The 23913-nt window shown below is 43.2% G+C and overlaps 1 protein-coding gene across 7 annotated transcripts in view; it reads right to left on the bottom strand.

The window, feature by feature from the left end:
- Window positions 1-23913, bottom strand: part of GLI3 (GLI family zinc finger 3) — a 255063-nt gene that overhangs the window by 106874 nt on the left and 124276 nt on the right. The window lies entirely within an intron of this gene.

A 23913-nucleotide genomic window follows, 5' to 3' on the forward strand; every position in this document is an offset into this window, starting at 1 on the left:
GAAGGTTACCTGGAGTCTCCTCCACAACCCCCCGCTACGTAGCTTGCATAAGGACCAGCACAGTCTGGCCCTGTATTTTCCAAATAACTCTCTAGTAAAATCTCTCCCTGATTGTGGATGAGAAGGCAAATGCTTACTATAGCTCTCAAATGACATTTTCACACCTTTGCAACCTTTTATGTAAAAACATCCTTTTCTAAGGTATGTCATGCGCCATTACGTTCCTGAATGGAGGAGACAATGTTCATGCAGTTCTGCAAATCTGAAAAGAAAAATGTTTCCAATGGTAAGCAGGTCCCTACCAACTATTCACTATGTTCTACTTTATACTAAATCCACATGTTTATGTGATCCTAAAAGCTAATGAGAACAGATGTTATGTAGTGTCATGGTTTCGCTAAAATGATTCTAAAAAAAGAAAATCCTTAATTATGCTCTATCCGTAAAACCAAGCCAGATGCCTGTTTCAGTCTTGCTTGCTGACTCTTAAATTATCTTCTATTTGTATTTTCTCCTTTTAAATTCTGTCTGTTATGTCTTTCTTAGATTATGTTAGCAATGAAGACAATTGCCTCAAACCAATAAGAGATGGTCAGAAAGCGAGAATGCTTTTTATCAAAGGTTTGACCTGAAAAACTGGACATGGCAGAAATCCAAGTGCAGAGTGGACAAATCTGGGGTAGAGGAGGATTCACACAAATTCTATACAAATATTTATACTTTTTTTAGAAAATTTTGAAACATTTGAAATAATCTGCTCAAAGCTACAATCTTAGGTACAGTAAGATCTTCAACTGAACATTTCTCCCATTTACTGTCTCAGGACTTGGTCCTAAAAATGAAAAATGATTGTGGTTTACTAACATAAGCAGGGAAACCTTATTCATGATAGCACTAATTCTAGCCATGTGCCACTAACTGGACATTAATCAGAGGCTCACCGGCTTCCAGAGGAATCAGGGTAGATCACAGGACCCTACTACGTGAGTGCTGGCCTAATGGTTGTTGGTGGACCAGAAGTTACTTGCTTCTAGTGCATAAAATGCAATTGCATCAGTCGCCAGCCCCAGAAATGAGAGGCTAATATAACTTCAGAGGGAAATGCTTGGGGGTGAAAAAATGGCAGAGAAAGATATCTATATGGTTTGATGCCTTGTTTGTGCACCCCATGCACCACCATGCTCCTATCTGTGCAATATTCTGAGCTGAATTTAGGCCCTACCAACTTATGAGTATTATGAGTACAAGTTTGGGGGTTTAAAATAAAAAAGACTGCTAACCTTTATAATAAAAGCACATGTCCATTACTTTCCTCTATGAGACACACACACATACAGATTCTTCAGTAAAACATGCCCTTCCTCTGCATCTCTTATAGTAACTCTGAGAAACACAGGAAATAGAGGAGACGTGAGCACCAAGGGCCAGATTTTGAAATCCTGACTTGCATCTGACAGAACCCTACTCTGTCTAAACCAGGGCCAGGCAATTATTTTATCTGAAGGGCCACTTAATGAGTTTTGGTGAGCTCTCCAGGGCAGCAAGGGTATCCCTGCCCCTTGACAGGTGCCCTGCCCTCTGGTCGCCATTTTGGAACCAGAAGTCCTGCCCCCTAACCCCTGACCTTTGCCACCAGAAGTCCCTCCCATTGTCCCCAGAAGTACTCCTTTTGGAAAGGGGGTTTCCCATCTTGGAACTGGAAAAAAAACCAAATTGTATACTAAAAATTAAACACTGACAATAATATATTTAAATTTTATTTTAAAAAATATTTTTGTCCTGATTTGTGTGCGTTTGTGTGGTGTATATAGAGGTGATTGCATAATAGCTCAAAATGAAGTCTTACTCTTGTATATTGGAGGGGAGTGTATGGAGGGGTGGGTATGAAGTTTGTGCGGGGTCGTGTGTATGTGGGGTAAGGAGGATGTGGGGTATCTGTGGATGTGGGTGGGTGTGTAATGGGTGGTCTGTGGGGTGTGTTGAGGGGGAGGGTGGCTGAGGTGTGTGTGGGGGGTGTGCGGTGTGCATGGAAGGGGTGTAGGCACATGTGTAGGGTGAGCAGGGCTCCCCCCAGAGGCACACAGGTGTGTGGGGGGGGGATTGTGTGTGGGGAAGTGAGGTTGTGGCGTTTGCAGGGGAGGGCTCGAGGGTATGCTGGGGTGTGCATGGGAGACCCCAAATGTGTCTCCCAGAGCAGGTCAGCACCCGCCTCCACCCCACAACAGCCTGGAGCTCGTGTGCCCTACAGTGCACCCCATGCCTACTCTGGACTCACCCCCACCAGAGCAGGTCAGAACCTGGGCACAGCCCTGCACCACCTGCCCATGGCCTGTCCTGTTGCTCCCTGGGCACACAGCACTGGGGCCACCGCCTGCCACCTGGACTGCCTTTCTAGGTGGAGCCACCCCAGCCTCGCTGTGTGCCCAGAGGGCAGCAGGATGCGCCACAGCTGGACTGTGCCTGTGCCAGGCAGGACGAAGGGGCCCATCCAGCCCAGACAAAGACTCGCCGTGGACCATTTCCAGCCCACAGGCCATATTTTGCCCATCCCGGGTCTAAACTATATGGTACAGTATAGATGGCATAAACTATACAGTGAACAAACAGGCACACGATGCAGAGTTTACTTTTCATCCTTGCTGATCTGAGTTAAGCATCTACTTTGGAGTTCAGTACTCTTATTTACCCACTGAAATACAGTTTAATCTTGCACAGCATTAGCAATAAAGTAAAATGTGATCTGTAATTTCCTCTCTCAGGACTAAAAGAATGCCCTTTAAACTACCTAAAACCTCGGTCACTCTAAGTATACAGATGAAAGGTAAAGTACCCAATAATTAGTATTTGATGCATCTGTTTGTACGTTATATATACACTGCATTATATTCTGTTCATGTTCACTGAAATGCAATTGGATAAATCTAAAAAAAATCCTTTTTGGGTCTCCTAACATTAAGTTTCTCTACACATCTTGGTTGCATCTTGTTTGTAGTTACCATCTGGGAAACAGAAGTATTCCATCATTGCACAGGGAGCTGTCTAAGTCAACCCCACATGACTAGAACCAAGCTGCATACCTAGCATCCAGCATTATTATCCATCTCATAGTTTATTATTTACACATGGGCAATACAGTCGATGAACATCATAACTCAAGTCTATGTGTAATAACTTACTGCACTGTAGCCTTTTCCTGTTGCAACCGTTGAAAAAACACCACATGATGACTTTTCCAAAGTCAGGCTAAAACTGCTGAAGCAGAATAAAGTGCCACTAAACCTGGCTACCTCCTATTTATCATACAATTTCCTGACTGATGGTTCCACAAACCAGCTGCTAAGTGCTGTGTACTCTACTGTCAGCAAACTAACATGCTAAATGGAAGACAGGGAGAATAATGTGCAAACTAGTGGAATCAATTTTACTGAGGGAATTCAAATTCTGCCATGTGTGGATAAGTTCCCACACAGAGGTAAGCAGTAAATTCTACATGCTTAGGGGTCCAAAAAGCTCTCCACTTTGAAGAGCTTTGAATATTGATATGAAAAATACTCTTATATCAAATGGATATCTGAAAAAGCCCCTAATACCTATGACTTCACTTAGAATGCACTTAGAACCCTATAAATATGTAATTTGTTGGCATGTATTTAATTAGAAATTAATTTTAAAATATGTGTGTGGCTGTCGCTAAGACTATAATCAGTTATCTGCTGGTCATTCTTTTCCCACATAGTAATTGAGAGGAGAGGAGAGGCCTGTAATCTCATTAGTCTAGAATCTGGCCCACTGTCTCATTAGAGATACTATAAAAATATTACAGGCCATATTGTGCCATTTGTCTTTACACTGTACTGCTTAGAGGGTAAATAAGAATAAAGAGAATACCTGCAGAGGAGGGGAGAAATCTGCTTCTTACTGTTTGTTAGGTGTTGTCAGAGAGGTCTTGACCATCTATACAACTTGTGACCTCAAAGCCAAGAGTCCTTCTACCCTTAGAATTCAACACAGTGTGGTTAAGGCATATTTCTACAGCCAAAGGTATGCAAGCCTGAATGACCAAGTATCCAGCTAGTTCAGCTGGGGGTGGCCTTTAATATCTATCTGGAGCAGAGGCTTGCACACATGTCTATGGAACAGTAGCAAAATGTCACAACCACTCTGTTACCTCCCCCCCTTATGCACACAAAGATCCTTAATAAAAGGATAGACAAGTGGTCTAAAAGGATTGCATTTGTGAACTGTTAATTTAAAAAACATTCAACAAAACTCTTCAGTTTTGTCACCAGAAATTTCCCCTCTACCACCATAATGCAGCAAAAAAAAAATCTTCAAGGCAACTTCAGTCTTCATGATGTCTCAAGAATCTTCATGATGTGTCATGATGTCTCAAAAATGCTACACAATTTTAAAAGGATGTAGAGAAACTTGTGAGATTCTAGATGCACATGAACCAGGCCTTATAATGAGAGGCTGAGAGCTTCAGCTTGGAAAAGCGCAGGCTCAGGGGGGACCTGGTGACTGCCTATAAGTATATAAGGGGTGTGCATCAGGATCTGGGGGAACGCCTGTTCACCAGAACATCCCATGGGGTGACAAGGTCAAACAGTCACAAACTTTTCCAAGACCGTTTAAGGCTGGACATAAGGAAGAACTTCTTTACAGTCCAAGCCCCCAAGACCTGGAACAGACTGCCGCCAGGGGTGGTGCAAGCTCTGAATTCCTTTAAGAAGCAATTGCATGTTTAGCTTGCTGGAATCCTATGACCCCAGCTGACTTCCTGGCCCTGGGGTAGAGGGCTGGACTCGATGATCTTCCGAGGTCACTTCCAGCCCTAATGTCTATGAAATCTATGAATTGTTCATTAAATAAATACCTGTTGTGGAAAATTTGGCTGAGATGAAAATAGGTAGTTTCTGCCAGGCCCAGCTTTCTTATAAGCACATACAAAGATATTAAATTGACTTCCTTTAACTTGGGCCTAGACCAGTAGTTCTCAACCTTTCTGAATTCAAGGCACCCCTCCACAACTTCTGTGAACTGAGTGGCAGCACCCAATAACAAAAACTAGTTTATATATTACAGTGCTTACTTTCTTACAAAGGGGCTGGCCAGAAGGGGTGGGGGTCATCCAGGCAGGGATAAGTCTGAGCCTGGCTTATCTGCTTACCTCCTCACACCTTACTTATATCCGCACAACTCATGGCAGCCTTCAAAGGCCCCAGGGTGCCCCACCATCCTGGCTGAGAATCACTGGCCTAGATCTTGCAATCACAATCCATGTAGCCTGAGCCCTGAATCCCTATGGACCATCCTGAAGTCAACAGACTACACAGGCTCGAGAATCTATCTGTATAGAGCCAGCTGCCTAAATAGGGCCATAAGCCCCAATTCAGAAACACATTTTGTGGCATGGCATTTGATGTGGCTGCCAGGTTAAGAGGTCAAGCATCTTGCTGAGCCATTGGCAGGTGGGCTTCTGGGCTAACTGTGGAGTCAGCTGACCCAAGGGGACAGCAGGTGAGGCTAGGCCTGATCAAGAAAGTCACCTGATTGGAGGAGGGCTGGGTATAAGCCCAGACCTGAGGTTTAGACAGGGTATAAGCCCAGACTAGACCTGAAAGTAGGGCTGGCAGTAACATCTTAGAAGCTGGTGAAGGAACATCACCCAGCAGGTAGGTTGCTGCTCCTAAATGCCAGCAAGAAGAATAACATCTGGAGGTTTGGGGAGGAACTAAGGGGAAAGAGGAGGTTCCTGGGGACCCAGTGTAGGGGTCCAGAGCCCTGAGAAGAGGGCTGAGTGCCTGGGGCCTGTTGAGAAGTTGGATGAGCCTAGAAAGAGAGATGATGAGTGCTCACAGGCCTATCGAGAAGCCAGGTGAGCCCTAGGAGAGGGGCTGAGAGTTTGCGGGCTTATTGAGAGGCCAGGTGAGCCATGAGAGAGGGACTTAATGTTTGGGAGACCTAGTGAAGTGTCTGGGCAAACCCATGAGTGGGGCAGAGTGTGTGGGCCTATTGAGCAGTCCAAATGACCCCAGAGAAAGAAGGGGCTGCATTAGGAAAGATCCACAGAGGTCTCTGGGTGAGCCCAGAGAGAGGAAGTGATGTATGGAGGGGGCCCAAGAGGGCAGACTGACAAAGACAAGAAGGTTGACAACTGGAGGACTGACCCTGAGAATCTCAATGGGCCTGTATGGGGCTAGGGCCCAGAAAGGGCTGAAGGGTGAAATAGACCATGCCAGATCTGGGAGAGCCTGGAATTCTCAACTGGTCACAGCTGAGACAAAGGGGTCAAGGGGAGTGGAGCACAGGATGATGATGGCTGGTGCTAGGCCATGTGAGGGGAAGGGATCAAGGGAAATGGCCAAAGAATGAGCAGGGGGCCAGAGATGGAGGACTCTGTAGCCAGGCCAGGGGCCCTGGAGGTTCACAGCCCAAGAGGGGTGTAGGACAGTTAGGGGGAGCCCAGAGATGGATGAGTAAGGTTAGGTAGACCTGAAGATTGGTCCTGGGCAAGACCACAAATTCATCCTGCTGGGGCTGGTTAGCATGGTGGGGTTGCCTATGGTGGGGCAGCCTCCATAAAATGCCATGCATGGGCAACTCCAGAGAAAGGTGAGGATAGGACACTGGAAAGCCTCAGCTCCCAATGCCTTGTGGGTTACCCCATGGAGGGGGAAGTTTAGGGGAGCACACAGAAAAGCATTTTCTGCGGGGAAGACCGCGTGGACCACATGAGTCCAATAGCCCAGCAAGGGGCTGGGGGGGAGACTGGGACCAAGTGCGTTCAGCAGCCCAGCAAGGGGCCAGGGAATAGAGTGAAGGGCCAGATGGGTCTGAGGGTCTGGAGAGTGAGGCCCAGCAAGTGTAGTAGGACCAGAGGGGTCCATCGGCCCAGTCTACGGGCCAGGATTAGAGTGCAGGACTGGACACGTCCAGGGAGTGGCTGTGTGAGACCAAGGAGTCTGAAGGCCTGGAGTGGGGCTGAGAGAGGCTGAGGGGTCGGAAGGTCCAGAGAGGGGCTGGATCAGATGGCATCCTTGCAGATGTTTTACCAATTGCTGCAAGGCATGGGGCATGGTGTAGGGAAGGTACAGAGCCATAGAATTGGCCCATAAGGTGAGGACCACAAGCCAAGTGGTCATTGTAATAAGACCAGGGCAGCCTCCTGCATTCTGTGTAACAACTAACATCAAGGTGTGGTGGGAGAGAGTTAGGCAGACTGCCAGTAGAGCATGGCATCTCAGTTTTGGTCGGGGGGTACCCTGTGACACACAAACACACCTAGTTAACTCCCACTGACTTCAAGAAGAATTAACCATATGCTAACCGTGGAAAATGTATGGACTTAAGCTTGTTCCTAATGCTTTAAAGTAAAGCATGATTTCCAGTAATGCTTTACAGAAAAGTTTGCTCAAATGGAGTTGGTTTCTCCTCTAATATCATAAGCAAAAATATCTTTTATGCTTAAGATGCACAGCTACAGAGTAAAGTCTCTTTAAAAAAATAGAGTATAGCCAAATAAGCTGTATACGCACAGGCATATAGTATCAGTGAACAGGTAGGGAAGGGAGGTTGCATGCAGCAACAGCTGCCGACACCGGGTGGCAGGCAACACCCCTTCTCCCTGCCTCCCCTCCCCTTCTCCTCCCTGCTTCCTCCCCCCTCTCTGCTGGCTGTTGTTGGGGACAGACAGCGGCAATGGCAGTGGGGGAAGTAAGGGAGTGCAGCAGTGGCAAGGGGGCACTGCCACCAACCCCCCCCCCACCTTCCTCTTCCTGCTCCCCTCCCTCTCTCCCTCTGTCCCTTCCTCTCCTCTTCCCTGCCACCTCCCCCTCCCTGTTGGCTGTTATTGGAGGAGGGCGGCGTGGCAGCTCCCTCATTCCCTCTACCCGTAATGCTCCAGGCCCTCCCAGCCACTCAGCGCATGCCCTCTCAACAGCATGCGCAGCTGGCCCGAAGCATTAGGGACAGACAGACAGGCAGGCTAAGGCTTTTATTATATTAGAATTAGGGATGGTGGATCTGCCCTGGTCAACCTTGGTGGTTTAGATGGTAGGACAGACCCTGCCTTTTAAGAACCTATTCTGCCCAAGCACAGTGGGATTCCTGCCAAACCCTCAAGCACCTAGGTTAGTGAAACAATGGACTTCGACTGTCAGTGAGATGAGTGAGATGTCATGTGAGTTGTGAGATGGTAACATAGAACATATGGGATTCAACGCACAACATTTGCAGTATGTGCAACATTCTAGGGGTGTTTATTGTTTGGATAATCCGCAAAACTTTAGAATGGAATAGTGCATCAAGAGTGATCCTAACGTGAAAATGTGTTACAAACAGAGGACCAACTAAAATCAATGAGAACTTTTTCCACTGATTTCAGTAGTACCAGGATGTCATCCCAAACACATCAGAAACAATCTTAAACAACAGAGATGGCCAACATCTAAGTGGCCAGGGGCTGCCCAGGGACCACACTATTGTGAGTCATGGGACCCTGGGCTGCAGTCTGTCCCCCATACACACACACACATGGGTGACTATTGTACTGTGCAAGTAGCCCCTACCTCAGCTCCCTTGCCATGCCATGCTGCAGGCTCCCCTGGCACCTGGGCTGCACTGTTCTGCCCTGCCCCCTGAAGGAGAGGCAAGAAGCAAAAAGTGAGGGAGGGAGAAGGAGCTGAGAGACCACAACTGCATCAGCAGCTGGATCAATAGGGGGAGCAGTGGCTGGGTAGGAACCCAGGAGCTGTACATTAACCCTTCACAGGCCACCAGTTGGACAGGCCTATTATAAAAATATATACTTTTTTCTTAATAGCCTCCCAGTACACTGGAGAATTCTGAATGACTCTGCCAGCAGATTTCTATAATTCCTTTGATTTATGAACTGGGCACCTAAAGACAATTTTCTAATATTTTGGTTTTGAGGTCCCATTTGAGGACATTAGCACTTCTTCATTTATGTTTGCTTCAACTGATCTGCATCTAACAGAATTATCCTATTTTATGGCAAGAGGCAGGGTGATTTTTTTTCTGAGCAAACAGCTTATTCTGTAATGGAAGTTTCTCTTTCTCACTTTAAGGCGGCAATGTCAACTTGACATTTTTTAAATTGCTAACATTTTTAAAAAATGACAGTTGGCAACAGGTTTCATAGATAGTATTTCCTGTTGTTTTTGTTTTTAATCACTTTCAGAAATGAGTTTTTATGTGCCTCATTTCTATTTTTAAGGGTATTTTCATCACGGAGAAAAATAACTAAGGCTGCAATCTTGAAAATTCATGCATACCTCCATGCATTGCAACTATTCCTACAAAGCATTGATCAGATTGGAACTAGTCACAGTGAATAAAATAAAGTTTGTGTTTTAAGTTTTTGCAGAATTTGGGGCTAACTGACTACGTGGATGAGGGAACCATAAAACTGGCAGTGAACAATGAACTGTACAATGCACAAAGTAAATAATTACTTTGAAATAAGGAGATGATTTTTCATTTCTTTTCTTTTTTGGTATTTATGACATTATTTCAGTTACAGTAAGTATTATTTCTAACTGCAGTCGATTTAAAAGATTCAGAGAGAAACGTGATTTTCAGAATACATGGTCCTGTTTCTATGCCTCTTGTTCATAAACGTACTCTTTTCATTGCACTTCTGTTTCTAGCTTCAACCTCCGTCAGAGCTCACCCCACCATATCAACCTCACAGGTGATCCATTGTAAACCTCAAAGTTGTACACTGCTCCCATGTTGTGACTATTGTTACTGATTCAGAAGAGCTCCTACCTTGGCAAAGCACAGAAATAAAACTGCAAGCCATTGCACATGTTTACCATCCACTTCCTACCTTTATGTTTGTAAACCCAAACACCTTGTGAAAACAGGGTTTTTTGTTTTTTAGTGGTTCCACAACAAAAGTCCTGCCAAATCTTTGATGGAGGGGCAGTTATCTGTGAACTGGAAGAAAAGTATCTGGAAATGATTACATTAACTGGCACTGGAAGATCTTTAAAATGCCAAATTTGCTGCAGGTATTAGCTAAATAACTGCTGGATTGATTTCAGTTTGAACACTTTATTATTCTTCCCAGTCACTGAAACTCCATTGTCTGAGAAACAGAGCAGCATGATTGTCTTCTAGAATATTAGAAAGTCTTTTTGATGGTGTATGTTCGGTGCTCAAATAATGTATCTATCCAAAAACTGACTTTTAAGATAATTAATGATTTACATATATAAAAGATATTTCAATTCAAGGTTTTCTAAAATCATTCCAGCTCACTATAATCTAGTGACTTACTCCCGATTTGTTACATATATTGAGCTAGATTCCCCAGTCCAGTAAGAGTTCTTTGTGTTACTCTGCCCACACAAAACAACTCTGAATTCACCATAGCTTTGCACAGTGGTTATGGATGATTTTTATAGGTAAAAGAGTGCAAAGCAGTCTTAGGATACAGGTGACTCTAGGATTTCATGCTAACATCCATTTTGTATATTGGAGAAATAAAGCAATAAAAAGGAATGATTTGCAAGTCAGCAGCAAAGCCAGGAACAGAATCATCATGAGGCAGGTTTACACCACAAACTTACCAAGTCAGGTAGCAGAGCCCTCACGCACAATGCAATGCTAAGTGGCACACCTGCACGGCTGCGTAAACACACTTACAGCTTCTAGCTCTGGAGGCAGCAGGGCACAAATCAGCTCAATGTGTTTGAGGTCACTACTGTCTGGTATGGCCAACTTGCAATACAGACAGGCCCATGTTGTCCCAAACATTTGTGGCTTGCTCCAAATACTCAATATACAGCCCACCTTTCTGCTGCAAACTGCTTTAAAAAAAGCAAAACAAAAACCTACGCTAAAACCCACCACCATTAAATTTAGTATTTGTTTCATCCAGAAAGCGCATGTGCATTGGCTGGAGCTTCAGGCAAAGAACATGACAAGACATCTTGGCCACATCAATATGTTACTTGGAATGAAGATGATCTGTTATAATGCAGCTGGCTCTTGGTATGCATCTTTTTCATATGCTGTGGATCCCTGCAGTGGTTTTTAACAAACTTAATAATGTGGTCTCCAGAAGAAAATGACAAATTGTCCTCTGCCAGAAAACTGACAAAGGAAATCCCTGCTCTGTTACCTCAAATGGACTCTCTGTGGTGAAAAAACAATTTATCTTTTACTTTGCAACATGCTTTCTATTCTGCTCTTGTTCTTCCAACTTCTTGAGTCATTGTATGTCAATGTCCCTTCCACAGCTAAAAACTGCACCCACAAGATTTAAAAAAAAAAAAAAAGCATTCTCATCCCTCAACATCCCTAGTCAAGCACTTTAATTCAAGTTCTTCACAATACTGCCTGCCCTTTGATTACATCACTAGGTGCCTGATGATCGTTACCACACACTCTTCCCTGCTGTGATAGCAGCAAAAATAGATATACATGTATACATTAAATTATATGGAGATGGATTGCAAAACTGAGTTGAAAGTATATTAGATTAAAAAATCCTGACCAAGTGAAATCATGCAACAAGACCACACAATTTTTGCACACTGTTCTTGCTAACTGGGTTCTAACATGGCTTCTTTGCCAGTAGAGATGGAAAACTACCAAGCAGTAGTTTGATAAGATATTTTACATGACTGTCTATCCTTTAAATTCAGGAACACCCAGCTTCAAATCTTCTCTGGGTGAAGGGAAGCTTACAAGCCAGGTCTGCCATCTTCCCAGTTAAGTGTCTGAGCTTTGGGGGAAAAAAAAAGGGACACATATACAGAGAACCATTTTCTAGTCCTCAGTCTAATCTGATAGGCAGGGGTTTGGCCAACTCCATTTTCAGGTATTTAACATGGTTAAGCATCCATAAGGAGTGCACATGCATGCTATGATGGCTACTGTGAATGTGCAACTACACAGATGTGCATAGCTGGCCATGTGTGCAGGGCTATATGTCAAGGAATAGAATTCTTCTGAGCATATAAGTCCAATAATACCCTGGTGATGACCAAACACAGCCACTTAGATGGCTAGGAAAGAACAGAATAACATCTTTTGCGTGAGATGCATTCCTGTTCACACTAAAGGCAAGCTGTGTAAGCATCCTCTGAACAAGATGTATGAATGAGCACAGTCCCTACAAACATAACCAAAGAGCAAGTGTGGACACTGCTAGCAAGAGAAAAAAAAAAGAAAGTCCGTGTTAATGCTGTCATCAAAAGGTGGAGCCTCTAATCATGCTGATTTTTTTCTCACTGGAATATCACAATACAAAACTATTAGGCTTCATTCAGCATTACTGGCCTGCAAATGTCTTTCTCTTACTGAATACCTGCATTTCTGATTATTTCCCACCAGATGTAACTACTCATTTTTATTTTTGCATTTTCAAACATTTTTTCCGTTATACTTAAAAGGAAAATCTCAATGCTTTAAGATTTCTTAATACATATTCTTCCAGTGAACAGAATTCTGGATAACCTTGGGAAGTCATTTCTCCATTCTATGTCTCAGTTTCCTCATCTGTAAAATGGGGAGACTGATATTGCCGTTCTTTGTAAAGTGCTCTGGGACTAGTGGATAAAAACATTATCACATCTGGCTCCATTCACTAATTCTGTATTTGAAAAGAGTGATTAAGTTGTCTGACACTGTTTGTCATTAAATTTCTCTGTGTATTGGTCATAATGCTATTTTATTGTAGATTTTTATAGCAATTTCTTGTAATAATTTCCCGCTATTTTAATAAGTTTGAATTTATTATTAGATCACGCTTGGCCAGATGTGGTTTGGGTCTCCAGACCAGTATTCTGGACCTGCAATATTCACTATGCAGTAGTTTCCCAGCTCCTTTTAATGCCCCCTCGCTCCTTGCATTCCTCATTTCTGATGAACAGATGCAGTTGTATTGCTTTTGCTTTAATGCCACTCTCCCAAGCCAAGGAGCATTTTAACTAGCCATTCAAATATAAGGGCATTTCTGGGATGTACCTGTGATTTATGGGGTTTCCTCTGTGTGCAAGTGCTTGTGTGTATATATGCATATGAGCAAGAAGCCTTAAAACAACAAAAAATGGTTGCCTAAAATAAAGAGGGGAGTAAAAAACTGAAGACCCTAACACAGATAAATTAACCCTAGCAGGACTTACCTACTGATAGAGAAACTGGTCTTACCCTTGACAAGCCAAAATGCACTAGCTGAATTTAATCATTTAAAGTCAATGGGAAGATTTTTTTTTCATGCTAGACCAGAAGATTATATCTAAAGCCTGAGTCTGTCAGATGGGGTAAAAGAGACACCATCTTCAGCAGCCTTTCACCACACAGGGAGAAAAAATATTTCTTTTCAACTTAATGCAGGGGTGTTCAGCCTCCACCCATGGACTGGGCCCAACCCCAAGAGCCATGCCATCCAGCCCAGGGAGCTCCCCATGCTCTGTGCACTAGATTGGGCATGCTGGGGCAACATGAAACCTGATCCTTATGCATAGGGGTGGGTAAAGGAGGCACAGGGCCTTGATCCTGGCACACAGATCTGGACAGAGGCAGCACAGGCTTAGCGTGCAGGGCCACATGGATGCAGTGTGGGATCCATCCAATCCCAGCACATGGGGGCCAAATGAAGCTGCGCAAGGCCTAATCCAGGCATGCTGGCCCAGTCCTAGTGTGCAGGGTTCAATCTGGCCTGTGTAGTGGCCCCAAACCACTCATCCAGCTTGTGGGTCCAAAAGATTGAGTGCAACTGACTTAATGCAAAACACCTAAAAATATATACATGAATATTCAAATAGCAGACATGTCCAAACTGTGGAATAAACTCCCTCCAGAGGTGGTGCAATCACCCACCCTGGAAACCTTCAAGAGGAGACTGGACGGTGACCTCACTGGGGTCACCTAACCCCATCTGTCTTTCTTGCCTAGTGCAGGGGAGCTGGATCTCATGATCTTGCAAGGTCCCTTCCAGCCCCTTACAATCTGAGTCCCTGATTAAGCCCTGCTTTACTACCTAAGGAAGCACTTGAGCATGTGCAAGCTCTTTCTCTTATATTTAACCATTTATCTTTTTGTTGTGTGTGTCTATTGTGCCATCCACAACAGGCCTTCATCCGTGACTGACAATTCTAGGCATTACGCTAATGCAAATAAAGAACAATATTGGTCTCACATTCCCTTCTTGGATGGTCTATTATTTTGCGGCAGGAAGTAGCTGGGAGCTGTCCCCATGCTCTGGGTACTCTCTGAGCTTGTGAATGCTCAGGGCCTGCCTTTTTGGTCTGTGCACACAGCACCTCAGACACGGGAAGCCTAGTCTGAGAGATGCTAACATAACACAAATCATAGTAACAATAAACTGTGCCTGTTCTCTGACTAAAAAGCCTCAAGAGGCCAGTTATTTATAATCCCCTACCCCTCCTTTTCTGTTCTGTGCAAGGCCCAGCCATACTTTAAGCACAAGAAAACAAGTATCACATGGAATTTATTTTACTCCCCAAGTTAGATAGAAAAAGCGGTTGTAGTCAACCAGACTGCCCAAAAAATGCAGGACTTTCCCAAAGCATGAAGCAACTGGTTTCCCGCCACTGAACTGTTTGAAGTTCCACTGAATGCAGGGGCACTTTGAGAGATATGCTAACACCCATATGGAAAAGCTGTTTGACACAAAGGTTGGAGGTCAAAAGTTTAAATGTTCATGACAGAGATGACAGCAGTCCCTTTCTGGTCAATAACATCAAAGGGATTGTCCATTCTTAATGCCTACTATTGTAGCTCTTTTGGATCCTATTGAAATTCTAGCATATTTATTGCACAGTGGGAGCATAAAGACTTTTTGTTTGTTTTGCAGCTTCTTACCAAGCCCAGATGAAAAATTATTTTAGCGGTCAAAGTTTACTGTTTCTCGGACAGCTGCCCATTAGGGTACTTATATGCTCACCCATTTTTATAGTATCTGAGCTTTTAAAATGCTTCTTTAATCATACCTGACACTGAATATATTGGATTGTACATTAAAGGACACACGAGGGAATTTTGCACTCTATTCTCTTCTCCACTCCTATGCATCTTTCACAATTTTGATGCTGGACTGAAGGCATGAAGAGTTTTGCCTAACACTATTCTGAAGAACAGGATCCAGAGAAAGGGCACAAGGGGATATCGCATAGCAGTTTCAGTAAAGTTCAGGTTTACTTCTTCATAAAATGGAAAAAAAAAACAAAACCTAATGGAAATATGTGGCCTCTACTAGGCAGCACCAAAAGCTCTACTCCTAAACTGCATAAACTGAAACACTCTTGATTAAAATTATTTGACAGCAGGGTCTAAAGGCATCAGTTATGATCCTCAGCCATTGTTCCCCTTTGGCCAGTCATTGTTCAGAAGCATGGGGCAGTACGAGGCGGTCCCAAATAACTTACAATCCAAACAGTCAATACACAGGGAGGGAGAAAGCAAAGTATTATCATTTCCATTGTACAGATGGGAACTGAAGCAGAAATTAAAAGGACTTGTATAAGGAAGACTGGCAGAATCAGGGACAGAACTGAGGTTGACTGAGACCTCATCCAGTGTCATAACCACAAGACCATCCTTCATTTCAAAACTTGTGTTTGTGATTAAGGCATAAACTTTATGACCAGATCCTACAGTACATGTTCATGCAGTATATTAGACATAGGCGAGGAAGTGCTTTGCCAAAATCAGGATTCAAGTCCGTTTGTTACTACCTTCCTCAGGTTCCTGTTCTCCTCTCTACAACAAGGATTAGCAGTGTAAGTAGTGTTCCTAACCTCCATCTGGCTAGGCAGAAACAGATGTCTGTATATTCTGACATGATCTTATTTCAAAGTGGGGGACTCTGGGTTACTAATGACGTTATAAAGGCAAGAGCACATGTTGCCTCTCAACAGTCCATTGTCTAATTGGGATGGTTTTAATCAGCTTTAACTGTTGCTGGGTTTCCAGGGTTAATGAATGAATCCCAAATTTAAATCATAACAACCCAGAATTCCCTTGGCATCCCAGCCTCGTCAAGACGGGATGCTGAAGAATGCCTAGCGGAGCAACAGTTATCACAAAATGCCTGTAAGAGTTTTCAGCAACATCCGTTTCAGCCCAGTTTATTATTTAAACAGCTCCCTAACTGCTCTTCCCAGAGGTAAGCCGCAGCCAAATTGTTTTCCTTCACTTCACAAAGCAGATATGCATGGCTTATTTGAACAGCTCTAAAGTTTACTTTAGTCTCTGTTTAAATACCTTCTACCACATATTTCAAACAAACAGTTCACTTCATTAGAAAGGCAAACAGTTTAGGCAGAGAATACTAGCACTTGAGAAGAACCCCTGTGTAAACACTTTCTTGTCTTCAGCTGTAAGCAGCAACCATGTGGAACTTCACTTCAAAAGCCTTTTCACAAATACTTCACACGTCTGTTTGTAAGTAAATGATAACCCTGAAGAGATTATCTGCAGGGTTGAAAGCCACTCATGACTATCACTGCTGCTGTATGGGCAAAGAAAGACTAAACTTTCATTTCTAGATATGAAATAATAGAATTAGCAACAATATAATAATAGGGCATAGCTTGAAGCCATTGTATATGGAAATTATGTATCACTTCAGTGATGTACCTCCGCAAAACTGGCCTTACAATGGAAAGGCAGTCTCGCCTTTAACTATGAAAAGCTCCTGCACCCACAATTATCCAGTGTTAAACTGTGCCATAATTACAAGGAAACACAACAGGCTAGAACAGACAGAGCCTTCTACATGAGCAAAGCATTGAAACAAGTTGTTAATGGGCCAGTAGAAGCAATGCAGAGTAACAGCTGCAAAGCTAAATAATCCCAAAACATTTTAGCAAGAAAGCTGTCTTTCCTTATGCATTTTCACATGGTAACTTTCATTTGAAAGCAAGACAAATTGACTATTACAAAATCCACAAAAAAAGTATGAGAAGGAGAGGGAGACAGGAAGAAAAACATGAATAGACACAGATAGAAAGAGATACAATGGAAGATAGCCAATGCTATGAGACCTATTCTCCCCTCACTAGATCACATGACTCCTATTGACACTTATGGGACTTAAATTCATTTATTGGGAAGAGAATACACCCCTAGGAGAGTAAGGCATTTCAGAAATAGTGAATATGCTGTCACTCCCTGCTGTTTTTACTGTATCTGTCAGAGAAAGAGAAAAGTTTTCATCAAAATATTGGTATTTGTGCATTTAAATTAAATGACACAAGACAGCTCCGTACAAGTAACTCAGAATTCTCACAGCATTGGTCACTATCACTGTATCTGAAGAAATCACGCCAACCTTAAAAGACAGAAACACCTGGCAGCAGACAAAGCACAAAGTAATGGACACAGAGTTGTCAAAGTTTACCATTACTTTAAACTGCAAAGGGCACCGTTCTCTTATCTCCATTCCCAGGAAAATAAAATGTGTAAGGAGAGAGTTAAGATTAAAAATATTTAACTGTAGTTACGGATAAAAACATTATAAGAACAGTAAAGTTATCACGTAGAAAAAACAGTAAATTAAGAAATGAAGAGAAGTTATTTTTTAAATAAATCTAAACACGTGAGAGCATACAGATGAAAAGTCAAGGCACCCCGACTAACAGAGCTCCAATCTTTCAACTATACTTCTTAGTAAAACGGTCCTCTTCTCTTTTGCTGTTAGTTCTCATCATACCCAGTGTGAAAATCCTAGCTCCACTGAAGTCCATGGAAAGTTTACCCCTAATTCCCATGAAGGCAATTTTGTCACCCTCTGTGATTTTATCATAGGTCTTGGGATACTGCTTTTCTTTCCCATGGGATTTCTTAGAGCCCCAGCTCTAGTAGTTCTAACTTTCCAGCTCTTAATGTTGTGGAGAAAAGTCAGAAAACATGAAGCTTAAAGGCCTCAACCCCAGCAGGAAAATAAGTCATGATTTTTAAGCCAACCCTATGATTTTTGAATACTTGGGGTTGGCAGTTTTGTATATCTACTCTGCCAAAGGTGTTAGTTTGCTAAGATCTTAAAAAGTCCATAAGAAGTTTAATGGCTAAAATATTTTAAATTTGGAACAGCCACTATTAGTAAAACTCTTTGGTGTAGTACCAGAATTGTGAACCACAAATCATCAGTTGTATACTTGGCTACACACACATCTCCAACACGAAGTGTATCTGTCATCAAACTACACTTCTGGGCCTTTTTCATGTTGAACTTTAATTTAATGATCTGGGCTTAAGTAGAAAAGTTATTTCTGAGGTTGTTAAAGGAAAGGTTGAAAATCAGGCTTAAAATGGAAAATATGTTTCACGTTCAACTGGGAGACATGTTAGTTTCACTTATACAGACTAACCCAGCTGTTTGATGGGCTACAATAATAAAAAGGCAGGATAAATAAACACCTGATAAACTCATAAATGAGAGATGTGTATAGCATAAGATTTCATGAGCCTGAGCAAATTTCATTAGATGCTGTGATGTCCTTTCAAAGCATCCGATGGAGCGAGCTTAGGCTCATGAAAGTTTATGGTATACATCTCTGACTTAGTCTATTAGGTGCAAATCTACACCACCTTCTACCCAAGTTCAGAATAGCATAGCTAACCCTATCTTTTCCTACAATAATACATCCTATTATTACTTTTCTTATAACTGGTAACACAAGCTGGGTTAATAGTATAGCTCTTAAACACATTTTTGGGAGCTAATAGCAATAACCCTTAGATGCCAGGGAGCTGAGGATTTCCCAGTATAACACCTCAGCTGTCCTAGTAATACATAACTACTGGGATTCCAAATATCATCATCATTCTTTAGGATTACTTACCAGCAATATTATTTTTTAAATTATTTTGGCTGATCTGCTCAGAAAAGGTAAAAATTAGAATAATATATTAATCTATTTTGAAATGTTTATGATACAAAACATTTTAAATTCAAAGGGGAAGACATTTTTTATGTCTTCCCAAAAACACCAAAGGCACCAAATTATGTCATTCCTCCATCTTAATCTTGAAACAGACCATTTCTGTAGAAGTTTTCATTTAGCACCCCAGATGTTCTGTTGCAGCCTTTAGCTGCCCAACAAATTCAGCTACAAACTGAAACCTGCCTAAGTCTTACCTTTAAAGTGTTCTCATAGCAAATTGAAGAGTAAATGTTTTCGATCTGAGCCTTCAAGAGGCCGAGAATACTACATGGAGTAAAAGGCCAAAACTGTAATTCAGTAGGGCTGTGCGAAGCTTCAGTAGTCAATTCAATTTGGAGGAAATTCAGCGGCTGAATCTCCGAATCTAAATCAATTCAGAGATATTCCGACATTTGGAAGGCTTGTAGGAAACAGAAACTGAGAAGAGGGACAGGGATGGGGTGATCTTCCATATATGGAAAAGGCTGGTGGGAGGGGGGAAGACTGCTTTGATATTGACATCTGTAGCTGGCAGTGACTGTGATCTTTCTCCAAGTACCCTTCCAATCACAGTGCTCTGGGGGAGGGACTTTTCTCCTCAGCCTGGCACCAATGGGAGTGTGCCCAAAAAGAAGTCCTCAGGGAGTACTTGAGGGAGGAACTGCACAAGGCAGGTCCGCAGGTGGCCGTACACTTTATCTTGGACATCTGGAGCAGCCAGGGTGGAGATCATGCCTACCTCTCCCTCACAGGGCACGACCACTCAGGGCATCAGTGGGCTCTCCTTCAAGTGGAGGTGATGGATGGATCCCACATGGCAAGGGAGATCATGATGGCCATGAACTGCATGGTGCAGGGTTAGCTCATTGGGTAGGGCAAGCTCACCCATGGGTTCATGGTCGCTGACAACAGAGCCAATATGGTCAAGGCAGTGAATGATGCCAACTTTGTTGGCATCTGCTGCATGGCACACAAGTTCCACCTCGTAGTCAAGGATGCCTTGGAGTGGAAAAGGGCTCCCGGTAACAGCGCCATCACTACCAGCCAGCTTATTTTGAAATCCAGGGAGGTGGTAGGTTACTTCCACTGGAGCATCAAGGGGGGCAAGATGCTGTGGAACAAACAGGCAGAGCTGAGCATCCCACAGCACAAAACCATGCAGGACGTGGAGACTCGGTGGAACTCCACATACCTGATGCTGGAAAGGTGGGTGGAGCAGCAAAAGGCCAACCATAAGATGGCCTTCGTCAGGGAGATTGGGATCAGTGGTTCCCTTAACAAAACAGAGTGGGATACCACCTCCCAGATCTAGGTGGTCTTCAAGCCATTCCTCAAGGCCACTGAGAGCCTCAGTGCTGGCCCTTCTTAGCCAGGTGATCCCCATAGTGAAGGAACTTGAGAATGAAATGGAGAAGTTCCAGGGGATCGATGATCCTGGCTGGTGCAAGCCACTTTCACCAGACCTGCAGGCACTGGTGAAGCAGCTGATGGAGGGCATCAAAAAACAGCTGGATCCCTTGCAGTCAAGTATGGTCCACATGCTGGCGGGCATGTGCAACCTGAGGCTGAAAAGGAGCATCTGCAGCAGCAAAACCCTTGATCACTGGATGAAGGTGCTGGTGAATAGAGTCAGGGAGGCAAAAGGGCAGATGCGGGAGGATGTAGAACTCCCATGCCAGCACTCCAACCACAAGCCAATCTCCTCCACCACAGCCACTGCCAATGTGGGTCAAGGGTTCAATGCTGGGGTCCAGAGGCACCAGTCCCCAGCATCAGGCAGGTATCATGGAGGCCTCAGTGGCTACTTATCTCACCGAGGACACAGAGCCACTGCACTGCGACCCCTATTGGGCAACCTACAGCCAGGCGTGGCAGGATCTGGCCATGGTTACCTGGGAACACCTGTCCTGTCCACCAACCAGTGTTCCAAGTGAGAGGGTGTTCAGCATTGCTGGTGATGTTGTGACACCACACTGCACCTGCTTGGATTCTGGTTTGGTGGAGCAGCTCATGCTCCTGAAGGTGAACCTCCCACTGCTGGGGTTCTCCAAGCTCTACGTGCAGATGGAGTGAGTGCCACCTTCCTCACTCTGCACCTATTTACTTTTTTTATTTGCTTTCAGAACCTTGGGGTGCACTTTCACTGAAACCCCTGCATCACTCTCCCTGAAACGTGGAGGCCTCATGCCTGCATGAGGGACTACCATCCCTGCTACATTCATCCCACTCTGCCTTAACACACAAAAGTGATGCAAGTTTTGCTTTCAACAGTTTGAGGTGCACTTTCACAGAATCCCCTTTAAACTTGGCAGGCTTCATGCCCTTAGCAGGGGCTACCATCCCTGCTGTTTTCATCTGAATCTGCAAAACAGTGACAAACTTATAGGTATTTTAGTGATTCTCCATTATAGTCTATGGCTGAATCTCCGAATCGGCACTGAATCTCCGAATCTGAATCAGCCAAATCATTGAATTGAATCACTGTCCCTCCAAATCAGTCAAATCTGAATCGAACACGTGCTGCTTTGCGCAGGCCTATAATTCAGACTAACAATCTAATATATTTGGTTCTTTTCCCTATGATTATGCATTTCTAGAGTACAATTCTACCCTATGATATACCTATTGAAACTAGAGGAAACTGAGTTTTTCTACCTGAGGACAGAAGTGGACCCTTGTCAGCCTTATTTCTCCATGGGAAGTCACTCAGGGCAAGACCCTATGCTACTTAGCAGGTACCAAAATGCAATCCAATTTCACTGTTTTCAAGTCTCTGAAAATCCATTAGCACATCTATTTTTGTAGCACAATATCATCTTCACCTTAAGACTAAGTCACAAAAAAGCAGCAAAAAGGAGAAAAAATCATACATCTTTTATAGTAACAGTTTTTCAGCAATGTACAATAGGGCTGCTCTTAGACATCTAAATCAACTTAGACATGCAAACGTTTGAACTGAACCTGGCCCTGAACCTTAGCCAGAAGTGACTATCCATCCCCAAAGGACAGATGGTCTTATTGGGAAGAACTCCAGGCTGCCCCAATGGTATAGACTAATGTAACAACTGTAATGATATCATAGGATAATGGTGCAAGCTGTTAAAATAAGTCCACATGGTTCTGTAGCGATACAAATGCAGCACAATCATCACAGCTTTAATCCTACTTCATTCAGGGTTACAGGACTGTTTAGCTTACTTGTATTACCAGAGGATCCTGAAGATTTAACAGTTACAGTGTAATAGCTGCTGCCTGTTCTGGAGCAGCAGCTCCCCTTCTCCTTTTAAAGTGGCTAAATTATACATTTGTTCTTCTTAGATGGCGGCCTCCAGCTGTATCAGTTTTGCTGGATTTCCACTGAATTTCTCGGCACTAAAAGAGACCCACTTCCTGGAGAAACTAGCTCAGTTGTAAGTTCACTCCTGGGGGGAGCAGAATACAATAAAATCCAGTACCTATAAGAAGGGTGGTAACAGGTCCACTAAGAGGAGGAACAAAATAATAATAGAGGACATAGAAACAGCACCTTCTTCCCCTGTACTCTCAACAGGCATGAGTGGGGGAAGATGGCCTTTGGGGTAGGGAAATAAAGAAGAAACAAGCTGAAGGAAAAATGGCAAGAAGAGGCACTGATGATAGGATGACATGAGGGAAAAGTAAAAAGAAGTAGCATCCAGGAGAGAAAATGGAAAAGAATGGAAACATGAAAGGCAGAAAAAGGAGAATGGAAGGGAAAGAGTAGAGAATACAACAGAAGATAAGCAACAAGGAAGGGCCAGCTAGAGTGGAAAAGAAATAGAAAGGGTAGGCAAAGGATAATGGGAACGTGACTAAGAAATAGAGACCTAGGGGAAAAGCAATGCTGCTAGCCAAATAAACTTAAGAAAAGATGCAAAAAGAGAAAAAGGCTTAAGAAAACTATCATATGAAAAAAACAACTGACTGCTGGGAAAACAGAGCTGGAGCTCGGAGGATGGAAGAGGATAAATAGAACAGAAGACAGAATCCCTGTGTGGAGGAAGGTGGATGAGGTGGCCATTTGGAGCACCTGTGTGAGATATGCAAGTAGTCTGTATTTTATAGGTCAGCCACTGAGAAACAAAAGAGAAGGACAGCCACATTTATGAAGACTTCAGAAACTTTTTTCTTTAAAGTGGTTGGTTATGGACACTCATCAGTGACCATTAATCCACCTTATTTGGATGTCTGTATCTTTAAAGGAATGCTCTATGTAGATAATTATTTGATTAGTACTATGATAACATGTTCAGCTCTGTACAGGAACCAAATGTAAAGACAGTCTCTTGGCCAAAAAGGTGAGACTCTAGAATACAAGATGGGCCTGTTACCAGCTCTGGAAGATCCAGAGCTGAGTATAAGGGAGGTGTCCCTGGTAATACTACTGTCTCTATAATGAAACTCATTTTATACAGCATCATGAAAAACTGGATATAGGGAAGGATTTTCATAAGGGGAAGGCAGCAGCTTAGACAGCAGGTAATAAGAGTAGTATTATAGCTAACAATGAGAACAAGAACACTATGCATACACTCCACCAGTGACTGGGATTCAATTCAGATTCTTTTTTATTTATAAATGAAACAGTTAACAATTAGAGAACGGAGATCAAAAAATCATATTAATGGGCCTTACAAAAAGACAAGTCTTGAGAGGTACATTGAGAAAATGAAGAGTTAAGTGTCTAACCAAAATCATATAGACAATCAGTGGCAGAGGTAGAAACTGAATTTCCTTCCTAACGACCTGACATCATTCTTTATCCCCAGGCATTTATTCTTTCATTTCTTTTTCTCTTGAAACTTCTTACATTAGTGTAATTCTATCAATTAGTGATGACAAAGACATCAACATAATTTTGTGAAGAAAAAGCTGCATAAAGTTCTTGTGAACATAATCTGAAGAGAATTACATGGGGAAAAGCACCCCCTGAACAAAAAAAAGCACCATTTTTAGCACTAATGTGAAT

Source organism: Crocodylus porosus, unplaced genomic scaffold (assembly GCF_001723895.1).
Source record: "Crocodylus porosus isolate Cpor-Errol unplaced genomic scaffold, CroPor_comp1, whole genome shotgun sequence".
In the NCBI taxonomy this organism is placed as follows: domain Eukaryota; kingdom Metazoa; phylum Chordata; order Crocodylia; family Crocodylidae; genus Crocodylus; species Crocodylus porosus.